Below are 12,157 nucleotides of genomic sequence, written 5' to 3' on the forward strand. Positions count from 1 at the left end.
ATGTCACTGGCAAGGTGTTTGTTATTGTCATCATCTGCCATTTTCCTGGCTGCAGAAGCAGAACTGAGACTGTTACAGGCCCACTTGGTTGCCCTTGAACCTCGTCCGTGACTTGAGGCTGGCTCCACAGTGCTGGAAGAATCCATCCTAGCACCATTCCCTGTGGCCAGACTTATCCTGGAGCACTGCAACATTTGCTCCTCTTAGAGCACTAATTCAGTGTGCTGGTGACTTCCTTGGCACAGTCTTGATGTGTGTCTGCTTTCACTTAGGCACCACGCCATATCCTGATTTTGTATTGGCAGGCTAGTTCAGGCATTCACCTGCTCTTACATCTTCATTCCTCTTGCCAGTGGGAATGCTGCCTGGCACCAGCTGGTTTTGACACAGATGCGTGCTCACTGCTGCATATGTGGGTGTAGATCTCTCATGTGCCCTCTCACGCCCTGTTACTGCTTGACTTTTCTGGTAAATTCCAGGAGAAAGTAATCTTCCTGGTTTTTAGTATTTCTGTGGTGTCTAAGGAGTATAGAATGAAAGAGCTGTGAAGGTTGGGTGGCCCCTCAGGATCAGCTTCATACATTTCTCTTGGAGATGGAGCTGAGACCTGGCCAAGTACATGTGACTCTTTTCTGTGTTGAACAATTCTGTCCACAATTTCAGATCCTGTCATCTCCGTTTTACCATTCTTAGTGCCATGGGTGGGAGTGTGTAATTGCAAAGCAAGTCAGAGTGTTGGTGTACACACTTGGCATCCTCATTTTTATTGCTGTGGTTACTGCAAAGAGGTCAAGAAGTACTGAAGAGATCAGGAAACAGAAGCTCATATGAGGGGAAGGAGCTTATCTGAATCCAGGACAGCTGGCTCTCTGGCTTGAACCAGAAGTGTTGGATCTAATGACTTGCAGAGTTCCCTTCTGACCTCTGACAGCTTAGGAAGTTGCAACCTGTGCTATGGAAGCTGCTTTTCTATGACTTTAATTCATGCTTTTGTTGGGAAGACCCTTATTTCTGTACCCCTCAAGTGGAGAGCAGTCTTTTCCATGTCACACAGCAGCCCACCAGTATTGCCACCAGAGTGTGGGGTGTGCCTGAGCCCCAACCACTGCCATCCCTTTCTCCACAGTAAAGGACAAAATATGCACATTAAGTGGAGTCACAAGTGTCAGCTTTAACCTCACTTTTCTAGTCTTGGCTCTGAGGAGTCCTCTAGGGCAGACACATACCTGGGTTTGATGAAAAGCCCACTGCTCAGTTTGGGTGAATTACCTAACGATTTTCTGCATGTATACCCCAAAACATTTTACTGTATTTGGATAGTGGCTTACTATTTTCACCTGCAAGTCTTAACAGCAATCTTTATTCTGTGCATGGACTTTAAATTAGTTGAAATGTGAAGTCTAGGCTATCAAGTGTCTGCTTTTCCCAAATAACTCTTCATCTGGAGTAGCAGTCCTCAGCTGTCACTTGAAGTGGGGAATTGCATCAGATATTATTTTCTCAGCACCTGATTACTGTCAGCAGCTTTTTGTGACCTTTGGAATTGTAGACCAGAGATTGTAAAAGGGAATTAAAATGCATGTGAGATTTTTATAAAAGTAACATGAAACTCACATGTATATTAACTACTGAGGTCTCTTGGTCCTTCACAAGATGTATCTCATGCTCAAAATAGCTTAAGAAAATATCCAGAGAGCAAGCGTCAGTGCCACAAGCAGGTGTGACTTTGACAGCTCCAGATTTTGCAGATGAACACATTTGTCAGAGACCACTATTAGTTAAATTAAATTAGGCTAATTTGCTCTTTTGAGTATAATTTAAATGATGCTAATGTTTTTATTGATATGTCACTGGAGTAAGTGAATGCTCTGATGTCCTTGCTGCTTTGAGTACAATTTGCAGTTGTTCCACTTTACTGTCTAGTAACTCCCCAATATTATAGCACAGATAGGCCTATTTTTAACTGTGTTAATTTGAAATAATTGATGAGGGTTTTATATAATTTAGAATAAAAGCAGGAAATGTGTTGTTGGATACCTCTTCCCCATAACTTTAACAGCAAATTGAAGATATCTAATGCAGAAGAGTTCTAAAGAATGCTGAACATTTTCATCTGACACCCCAGTTTTAGTGGTGTGTTGTTCCATTGATCTTAAAGATCTTTCTTCAGTGTGAATGGTAAATACATAGGTTGTGAATGATCTTTTCTTTTGTAACAATAAATATTAAGTAATGCAAATCAATTTTGGTTTCTTTGATTTGAAATAATTTTAGAATCAGTTTTTTAGCATTCCATGTGGTTTTGAAAATGCAGGTAATTGCATGAGTTAGACTTGTAAATATTGATGAATAAAAATGTGAGTTATTTTGAGTGGCTTCAAAGATGTCATGAACTGAAATGCTTCACAGTTTCTTTGGAGTTGTTGAAACATTCAAAGGGAGTTTAAAAATAAAATAGTTTTCAAATAATAGGGTCAGAATCATTAAGGTTGGAAAAGACCTTTAAGAAATTCCAGTTCAACCACTAACCCACCCCTTAAAGTCTATCACTAAACCATGTCCCTAGGTGCCACGTCTTTTAAATACTACCAGGGACAATGATACCACTTCTCTGGGCAGCCTGTTTCAGTGCCTGACTACCCTTTCAGTGAAGAAACTTTTCCTAATACCCAGTATAAACCTCCCCTAGTGTAACTTGAGGTCATTTGCTCTCATATTATTACTTGGGAGAAGACACCAACCCTTACCTGGCTACAACCTCCTTCCAGGTGGTTGTAGAGAGTGAGAAGGTCACCTCTGAGCACTTGGCCTTGTTGAACCTCAGATGCCAATGGAGGTGAGATTTGAAAAACAGCGTTCCTAGTTGATAGTGGCTTTGGTTGCAGTTTAAATCCCTAGTGTTCCTGCCAACTTATACAGAAACTTCTGATTGGAATTGTGCAGACTACATTCTGCAGCATGTGGTCATTCAGGACTCTTCATATTTAGTATGTGATGATTTATGCTCTCCTTCACATTTTCTACAAAATTTTCAAGGTATTTCCATTTAACTAGAGATGGTGCTCCCTGAGAACAAATCTTGCCTAGTCATCAGAGTGAATTAAAAGAACACATCCCATCCCTTCAAGGAAAATACAGTTCCATTAATTTTTCATTTGCCAGGAGCATCAGTTTTTAATGTTTTTCTCTTTCCCTTTATTAATTCCACAGCAATGAGCTCATTTTCTGAAAAATCTTTACAGTGGGTAGTAAAAGTAGGTCTCCCCAGCAATTATTTAATATCTAAATTGAATTCAAGTGTCCTATGCATAGTGCTGGGTCGCTGTTGTTGGGTTTCTTTTTGGTAGTGGTGGTTGGTTGTTTTTTCCTAAAGCATTTTTGCCTCATCTGAAGTCACTGTTTTCTATAAGGTGAGTGTTGAAGGGTTGTCCAGCACTTAAAACTTGGGATTCTGGATGAGTATTAAAAATAATTCTGGAACCGAAACAATTTTTGGAGGTGAAAGGGTGAGGAAAAATCCTCTTGAATAGCAGCATACTATGCTATGAATGATAGTGTATTGTATAAGCATTGCAGAGAAGGGAATGAGGGATTTTTCCACTCTTGGAAGATTCTGGAAGCTCTGTTCATAATGTTCATTCCTGTCAACCATGCCCCAGGAGCACTAGTGAGCATTTTACTGGCAAGATTTTGCCATTTTGCCTTGCTGTAGGGCAGCATTTCCATCTGCACTTCTTGTGGTTCTTGAAGCCCTGTCTCATTTCCATTGTAGCAGCAGAGAACCTGGCTCTAGAGCTCAGCTTCCTGTGGCCTCTTCTGTGCACCTGGGTAAGCCCACATACATGAACAGTGTGTCACTGAGATGTGCCAGGTTGGGAAGGGGAGGGTGGTGCTGTTGTTTCCAGAGAACCTTGACCTTGTGTGACCTGAGCATTGTTCTGCTCAGCAGCTGTATACGTCACTGTAGGATTCCTCCAGGGCAGGATCTGGATCCGGAGTCTTTTCTCACCCTGACTCAGGCAGGGCTCTTTTGCTCATGGTCAGGAATGAGGAATACAGTAATTTCACGACTACAAGGCACACCCTTTTTGACTAAAATTTTGGCCCGAACCCGGAAGTGCGCCTTATAGTCCAGTGCACCTTATGTGATGTACAAAGTTGCAACATTGCCCACCCCGGAAGTGCGAGCCCACGATAGTCCCCAGCCGAGCAGAGCCCACCAGGCGGCGGCATCGGGCCAGCGCCGGGCCAGGGTGAGCCCACTGGCATCGGGGCAGCGGCGGCCCGGTGCTTGCCTGCTGGCATCGGGGAGGTGGCCCCGCGCGGAGGGGGGAAAACCACCGGAATCGGGGCAGCGGCGGCACGGGGTGAGCCCGCTGGCATTGGGGTTCCCGGAGCGCCAGGGGACTCCTGAAGCACCTGTGCAGCGCGGGGTTCCCGGAGCACCAGAGGGGTGCAGGACACCCGGGGTGCTAGGGAACTCCCGGAGCAGCAGGGCCCCGGGGACGCTGCACGGAGCAGCAGCAGGCATGCCCCAGCCCTGGGGACGCTGCACGTGTGGTGGCAGGCGTAGCCTGGCCCCGGGGACGCTCCACGGAGCAGTGGCGGACATATCCCGGCCCCAGGGATGCTGCACACAGCGGCGGTGGGCATAGCCCGGCCCCAGGGATGCTGCACGCAGCGACAGCGGGCATAGCCCAGCCCCAGGGATGCTCTGCAGAGCAGTGGCGGGCATGCCCCGGCCCTGGGGACGCTGCACGGAGTGGCGGCGGACATAGCCCGGTCCCGGGGACGCTGCACAGAGCAACGGCGGGCATAGCCCGGTCCCGGGGATGCTGCATGGAGCGGCGACGGGCATGGCCCGGCCCTGGGGTGGCGGCACGGAGCAGCGGTGGGCATAGCCCGGCCACGCCGGGTACAGGCGAACCCGGGGGTCCATGGCTGCTGGGTTGAGGCAGGGCCTCGGCCAGCAACCACGCAGGGGGAGCTGGGGGCGGATCCTCACTGCAAAAAACCGGCGCCTGGGGCGGGTGGGAGTGCCAGGCCCCGCGCACGGGGAGGGCACTTGGGACTGCGTTTAAAGGCTACACCAATCTGTTAAAATGTTTCCAATTTGAGCACATGCCAGTAAACTCCACAATCACAGGATTCTGTTACTAATTAATTACTTTGTTGCGCACGTCACGGATCCTCGCTGCAAAAAAAAAAAGTGCACCTTATAGTCCGGTGTACCTTATGGTCGTGAAATTACTGTTTGTTTTTGTTAGAGGCTAGGAAGCAAAGAGTGGGTCTTAAAAATTACTCCAGTCATCCATCTTTCCCCACTGAACAGCAGGAAGAGGTAGGATATCCTGTGGCTCATACCAAACAAAGGTGCTGGTGTTTATACAGTAGCCCAGTTTTGGGAATGATATGTGCCACAAGCTACAGAGTCACTGCCTGCGGATTGCCAAACCAGTTCTGAGTTCATGTGTTCACTTGTGCTGTGACACATGGTGGGCATAAAGCACATACCTGTACTCAGGACTTGGGAGCAGCCATGGAAGCTTCACATTGTTCAGTGGTGGTGGAAGAGATTATTAGAAGTCACATTTATTACACGTCTTTGGCAGCTCAATGTTGGTTTTACCATTTGAGTCTCTTGTGTATTTTCAGTATCTTGAATTAAACAATTTCTCTCCCGTAGGAAGCCACTCGGTCACGCTGGTATGTGGTCTGCTAGTGCACATCTGTGGCTGCTTTCTCATGAGATTTGGCTGTTACTAAAAAAATGTTTTCATTCCTCTGCAGATAAGCAGATTTAACTTGTCTGTTAGGGATAGTGTGATTTTTATTTTTATTTTTGGTTCTTTTCTGTTTTCAGCTGAGTGTTATCCATACGCATGCTTAGCTGAAAGACTATGTATCAAACCAGTGCCAAATGTTTTGCAGCCTAAGGAATTAAGATAAAAGTGAGTGAGGTGCAAACAGCTCTCCTGACTGCCTCTCTTCACAGTGAGGAGAACTTTCCTGTGCCGCAATAGCCTTGCTTTTCTTCAGGTGCTGCCCCCAGCCTGGTAAAGCCCTGCCATGCACCAGTCCTGCTGCCATCGTGTCTGCTTTCTACTGTTCTGAGATCCCAGTCTGTGCAAGAGGCAGAGAGAAGCCCATTTCCAGCTCACGCTGATTTAATTTACAGTAATTTCATGATTACAAGCCACACGGACTATAAGCCGCATCTCCGGGTGTCGGCAACATTTTGTTCTTTGTCCATAAATAAACCGCACCTGATTATAAGCCGCTCTGTCATTCACAGCGAGGACCCACGTGCAACAAAGTTGCCAATTAGTAACAGAATCACGGGATGGTAGGGTTTACGGGCTCGACTCGGGCCGTGTGGGCTTGGCCTGCTCTGCGCTGCTGACGGGACTGGGTGGCCCAGCTTGGTGGGGCTTCTCAGGGCTGGCTGCCGCTGCCGCTGAGCTCGCTCGCTCGCTCTGGCCCGGTGCTGCCCCGCAGTGGCAGGCGGGGATGGACCCCTCCGACACCCGCGGCGGCAGTGGCAGGCGGGGGTGGGAGCCCCCCGCTTCCCCCCTGGGCCGCGGGGATGGCAGCACAGAGCCCCCTGCTTCCCCCCCAGGCCACGGGGATGGCAACACGGAACCCCCTGCCTCCCTCCCCCCTGCACTGCTGGCACGGAGCCCACCTGCACCCGCCGCACAACACAGTAACCAATTTGTAACAATCACGAAATGCCGGGTTTTACTGGCAGGTGCTCGGCTCGGCACCCTGGCTAGCACTTCTGGGGTTGGAAATTTCAGAAAATTTTTCACATATTAGCCAGTCCTGAGTGAAAACCGCTTTTCCGGGGTGGGAGCAAAATTTTAGTCAAAATGGTGCGGCTTATAATCATGAAATTACTGTAATCTTTTTTCTTTATCTTTTCTTTCCTCATGAAGGAATTAAATAGAACTGATCTGCAGAATTTACAAATGGGACTTCAACCAGCCCTGAGGATTCATGGTCTTGAAGTCCTGTGCTTGATTATTTTACATTTATGCCATTAAAATCAATCTGCTTTAGGTTACTCTGATAAATGTTGCAGAAAAAAAGGCACTTGGACCAGCACTGAGCTAAGAATACTTAAACAGAAGGTAGTCTGGTAGATTCCCTGCTGCTGGTTGCACTTCTCCCTCACAGGCACACAAGGCAGTGGGTATGAACACTTCTGAAGACACAAAAAAAAGTGGTGGTGTTTTGATATTGGTCTTTTCTCATCTCTCCTTGAAGCAAATGCAGCCAATTTGACCAAAACAAATGAGGCAGAAGATTGTATGTGACTTTCAAAAATGCTGGGGGTTTTTTTTCAGATTTTTTATGCAGCTCACATCGCCTTGCTGTGAATGAATGAATGCTATGTTGTTTTGGCATGGGGTTTGTTTGCACTTTTGGCAGCTCAGCCTCCAAAGAAACTTCTAATAGCAACCCCCTGTAACCTTGGCAAGCACAGAAACTAAACACTAAAATGAATGCAGGAGCAAGCAGACACAAAACCCAGTCAAAATACACTGAAAGTAAGTTTTGAAGTTTTTTCTCGTGTTTGAGAATGCCTGTCGCTCTTTTCATTTTTCATGTGTGCTCCCATGGGCTAAGCGTCTGCAGAGAATTGAAGACACATCCTAGCAGCAGGACCGTGCCTCTGCTGAAGGCCAGTGGAGCAGCCTGCTCCACGTGGAGGGTAGAGGTTCCATCTGCCTTCCACCATCTCCAGACTGTTGTGGCAGATGCTGTTTCCCAGGGAGCAAATCTTGCTGTGTTGCCCTGCGTCCAGAAGGCAGACATTGGAGGAGTAAGGAAATCAAGCCAAGCTTAGAGGTTATTGGAGGGATGCAGAGAGATTGTACTCAGCCAGAGGAGGATGGCACCTGCCAGCACCAGCACTCCTGCCCTGCTCAGGAGATATCTGCTCATTGCTGGTGTGCACAGTTCTGCTGGGGGTACTGTTTGCTTTTTCTGCTGGCCCTGATTTTGAGGTTTCTGCACTGCCTAATAAGATGTCTTGTTCCTGTTGTCCGGTACCTCTGCACTGAGCCTTCTGCCCTCCATTCACTCAACTTCCTGTGATCCTGCATAGTGCTTTTTTTGGTTATTGTTTGTATTTTTAATAAGTTGAGGAGAGGGGTCATCTTGTTTATATCCATGGAAATTTGAGCCATGGGTCATTAAATATATACCTAGGCAGGACTGCTGTTGCAGTCACTGGCTGCTGCACACAGGTACAGTAATTTCATGATTATAAGCCGCACTGAGTATAAACCGCACTTCCACGTGCCAGCAACTTTTCGTTCTTTGTCCATGTATAAGCTGCACCAGATTATAAACTGCACATTACAATACAGAGTGTGATAAAAGGTATCTATTCTATCACCATCTGTAGAGGGTGGGGGCAGTGATCCTTATCTCAACGGCAGATATTCAGCTAGTGGGCCATCCATTGAAACCAGGCAGGGCAGTGTTCTTTATCTTTTCACAACCCATCCTTCCTCCAGCCAGTCATTTTCTGCTAATGGCCCATTGAGTCCCACTGTGTGACTGATAAAATTACTTCATCCCATTGGAAGTTGCTCCAACCACGGGGAAGAGCCCAACATTTCTTACCAAGATAAAAACAGAGGCTTTGGAACACTAAGGGAGCCCCTTTCTCCACTGGACTCCAGAGGAAAACTGATTTCTCCACATCACCCTGGACCTGTGGAGGGAAACTGCACCCTCTACAGGAGCACTGCTTCAACTGAATCACATCTGTCACTGCAGGAGGATGCAGCCACCATTTAATGGAGCTGCTACCACACCCTGCCTGACGGGGTGTCAGGTTGTACTCTGTCAGGGTTTGGAGTTTGTTTCTTTGTAGTACCGTATTTCTATTTTAATTTCCCTAGAAAAGAACTGTTATTCCTAATTCCTATATTTTTGCCTGAAAGCCCCTTGATTTCAAAATTATAGTAATTTGTAGGGAGGGGGTTTACAATCTCCATTTCAAAGAGAAGTTCCTACCTTTCTCAGCAGACACCTGTCCACCAAACTAAAACAGCAACTTTTTGTTCTTTGTCCATATATAAGCCGCACTTTGGGTTCGGACCAAAATTTTAGTCAAAATGGTGCGGCTTATAATCGTGAAATTACTGTATATGTTTTCATTTTGAGAGCCTGTGTTTACAGAAAACAGCAGCTGAAATCCTGGTTTAGATTGTTCTTTACAGCCAAACTGCTATGGTCTGAAAGCTGCAAGAGTTAACTTTCAGTTGAGCACATACAGTGGGTATCAAGTTTCCAACCCAAATGTAACAAACTTCGTGCCTCTGCAGGTGAAATTTTATTTCTTTTATGGCAGACAACTTAGGAGCTAACTAGAATGGGAACATGTAGGAAAAAACTAATATTTAACTCAATCTCTTCCCTGAATGATAGCAAAGCCGAGACTCTGTATGAACCTGATGCAGAATAGTCATCCTTTTTCATCATATGCCTTGCATTCCTTCATCAGGTATGTATTCAAGCTCTGCATGGGCAGTGGTATATTTGTCTGTGCTCTGTAAATGAAGTTTTGTGATCACAAGACATAGCTTCTGTTATCCACTAGAGGCCAATGAAGCATAGGACAAGACTGCTGCCGGGCTTTCAGGGAAAACACCATCTTTTTATCCCTTCCAGACCTGTTGCTGAAGAGTAGTATCTCCATCTTGATGATTATTTCTTCTTATGGAAATGGTTCTCCCTCTAATGAAGTGGAATTCAGTTGCTGTCTTCCTCTCAGCATTTTGTTCCAAAAACCTTCAGAAAGTTAAAGAATTGGCATCTTGATTTGCTGATATGTGTTCCTTCCAGGTTTTCAATTCCTAGCTCTTAACTATGTAGCAGCCTCTATGGAATAAAGGGCACATAAAAAATGCTATGGAAACAGTGAGTAAAGCCAGTGCTTGGGACTTTTGAGAGTTTCAGGAAATGGTACATCTTGAACTATTACATTTTACTGGGGAGCTTCCTAAATTTTGTGCTTACAAGTGATTGAGCCAATGATATCCCATTCCACCTAAGGCACAGGGTCCTGTCCCTACTCTGACATCATTCTGCCCGAATGCCTTTGCCTCCTGAATCCTCAGGTCATATCTCAGTCTGAAATAATAACTCTGGTCTTTTACAGAATTTTTAAGAGGTCCAGAACAGCAAAAGTCCTCAAATATGAGGCTGGTGATGTGTTCTGGTTCAGAGGACAGGTGTCTGCTAAGAAAGGCAGGAGCTTCTCTTTGAAATGGAGAATGTAAACCGCCTCCTTCCAAATTATTATAATTTTGAAATCAAGCTGCTCTCAGGCAAAGATATGGGAATTAGGAATAACAGTTCTTTACTAGGGAAATTAAAATAGAAATACAGTACTACAAAGGAACAAACCCCAAACCCTGACAAAGTTCAGAGTACAACCTGACACCTTGTCAGTCAGGGTGTTGGTAGCGGTCCCATTAAATGGTGGCTGCAGTCCTCTTGCAGTGACAGATGTGATTCAGTTGAAGCAGTGGTCCTGTAGAAGGTGCAGTTTCCCTCCGCAGGTCCAACAGTGATGTGGAGGAGTCCCGTTTCCCTCTGGAGTCCAGTGGAAAAAGGGGCTTCCTTAGTATCACAAAACCTCTGTTTTATCTTGGTAAGAAATGTTGGGCTCTTCCCCGTGGCTGGAGCAACTTCCAATGGGATGAAGTAATTTTATCAGTCACACAGTGGGACTCAATGGATGGGTTGTGAAAAGATAAAGAACACTGCCCTGCCTGGTTTCAATGGATGGCCTATTAGCAGAATATCTCCCGTGGAGATAACAAGCTCTGCTCCCACCCTCAATAGATGGTGATAGAATTGATACCTTTTATCACACCTTGTATTGTAACCCAAGACATGGTGCCAGCCAGCTCTGTGTCACAGACAGAAGACGATATCTGGGATAATGTTTCTTTGCCTGGGAACTACCCCACGTTTTCTGTCTCAAGTAAGTGAAGAATAATGCTGCCTGATATGTTGGTTAAAGCCAGAAATATTTACAGTAAGACAAAGGCAATGCTTGGGGCATTAGCTGGGAAGATGGTTTAGGTTTTTGTTGCTGCCTGGCAGGGGTGGTCATGTGGGTGGCACATATTTGTGAGCCCCTCTGGATGCCACACTGCTGGGCATGGTAAGAGCACTGTGCTTTGGTTGCTTATCCTAAACCTGTCAAATTTCTCTGGGGGTTGTAGGAAACCTGACTTAAGCAGGAATTGGGCTTCTCCTTTGGAAGGATATACTGCTGTGAATATGCTGCTATGGTAGGAAGCAAAACTAAAGTGGGGTTGCCACTCAGAGGGTTGCCTGAACCAGCTCTAATCACGTGGTGGCATGACTTAATGTAGCCCTTTGAGCTAGGGCACACCCATGGTCCCCCGAGATTTATGAGCATCTGCAAGCCCCTTACCCAACCTATGAGCCAGAAGGGCTCTGCTGCAGCCCTTCTGTGGTTAGAGAGGGGAGGTCAAATGCTGCAGGCAAATGCTGCATGAGACAGGCTATAACCCATGAGGTGTCTCCTCCAACTTCCTTCATCTGCTGTCTGCAAAGGATTTCCTAATGTGGCAGGATGGGCTGTTTTGAAGTTTATACCACAGAATATGGTAGCTGGCTGTTCCATAATAAATGGTGTTTGCAGTATTGCACTGTTTGCTAGGCAAGGGCCTCTGGAAACTGCCTCCAAGTTGCCAGTGACTTCAGTGAATATTGAACACCTTACTGTCAACTGCAGAAAGCTGATTTATTACTATTATTTACTCCTCATTAGCACTGATGTAACACAGCAGGGAATCAAGAGCAGCAGCAACTTGCTGGCTGCTATCTGATGCTGCTGATGGCCATGTGTGTGTGCGCCGTGCTATGGTGTTACATTTGTGCAGGACCTGAGATCAGGGAGAGGTAGCAGCTCACAAAAATGGGGGGGAAAAAAGAAGAAAAGGGAATCTAGCTTAACTTTATTTATTCTCTGGTGCAAGTAGTGTTAGAAACACTTACGTGGTACATAACATAAATTGAAAAATAAGTAGGAAGTGAGACTGACACATCAGCTTTCACTCTACACGAGTCTACAGCTATTTGGAAAATGAGCAGTTTT

Source organism: Catharus ustulatus, chromosome 5, assembly GCF_009819885.2.
Source record: "Catharus ustulatus isolate bCatUst1 chromosome 5, bCatUst1.pri.v2, whole genome shotgun sequence".
Lineage (NCBI taxonomy): Eukaryota > Metazoa > Chordata > Aves > Passeriformes > Turdidae > Catharus > Catharus ustulatus.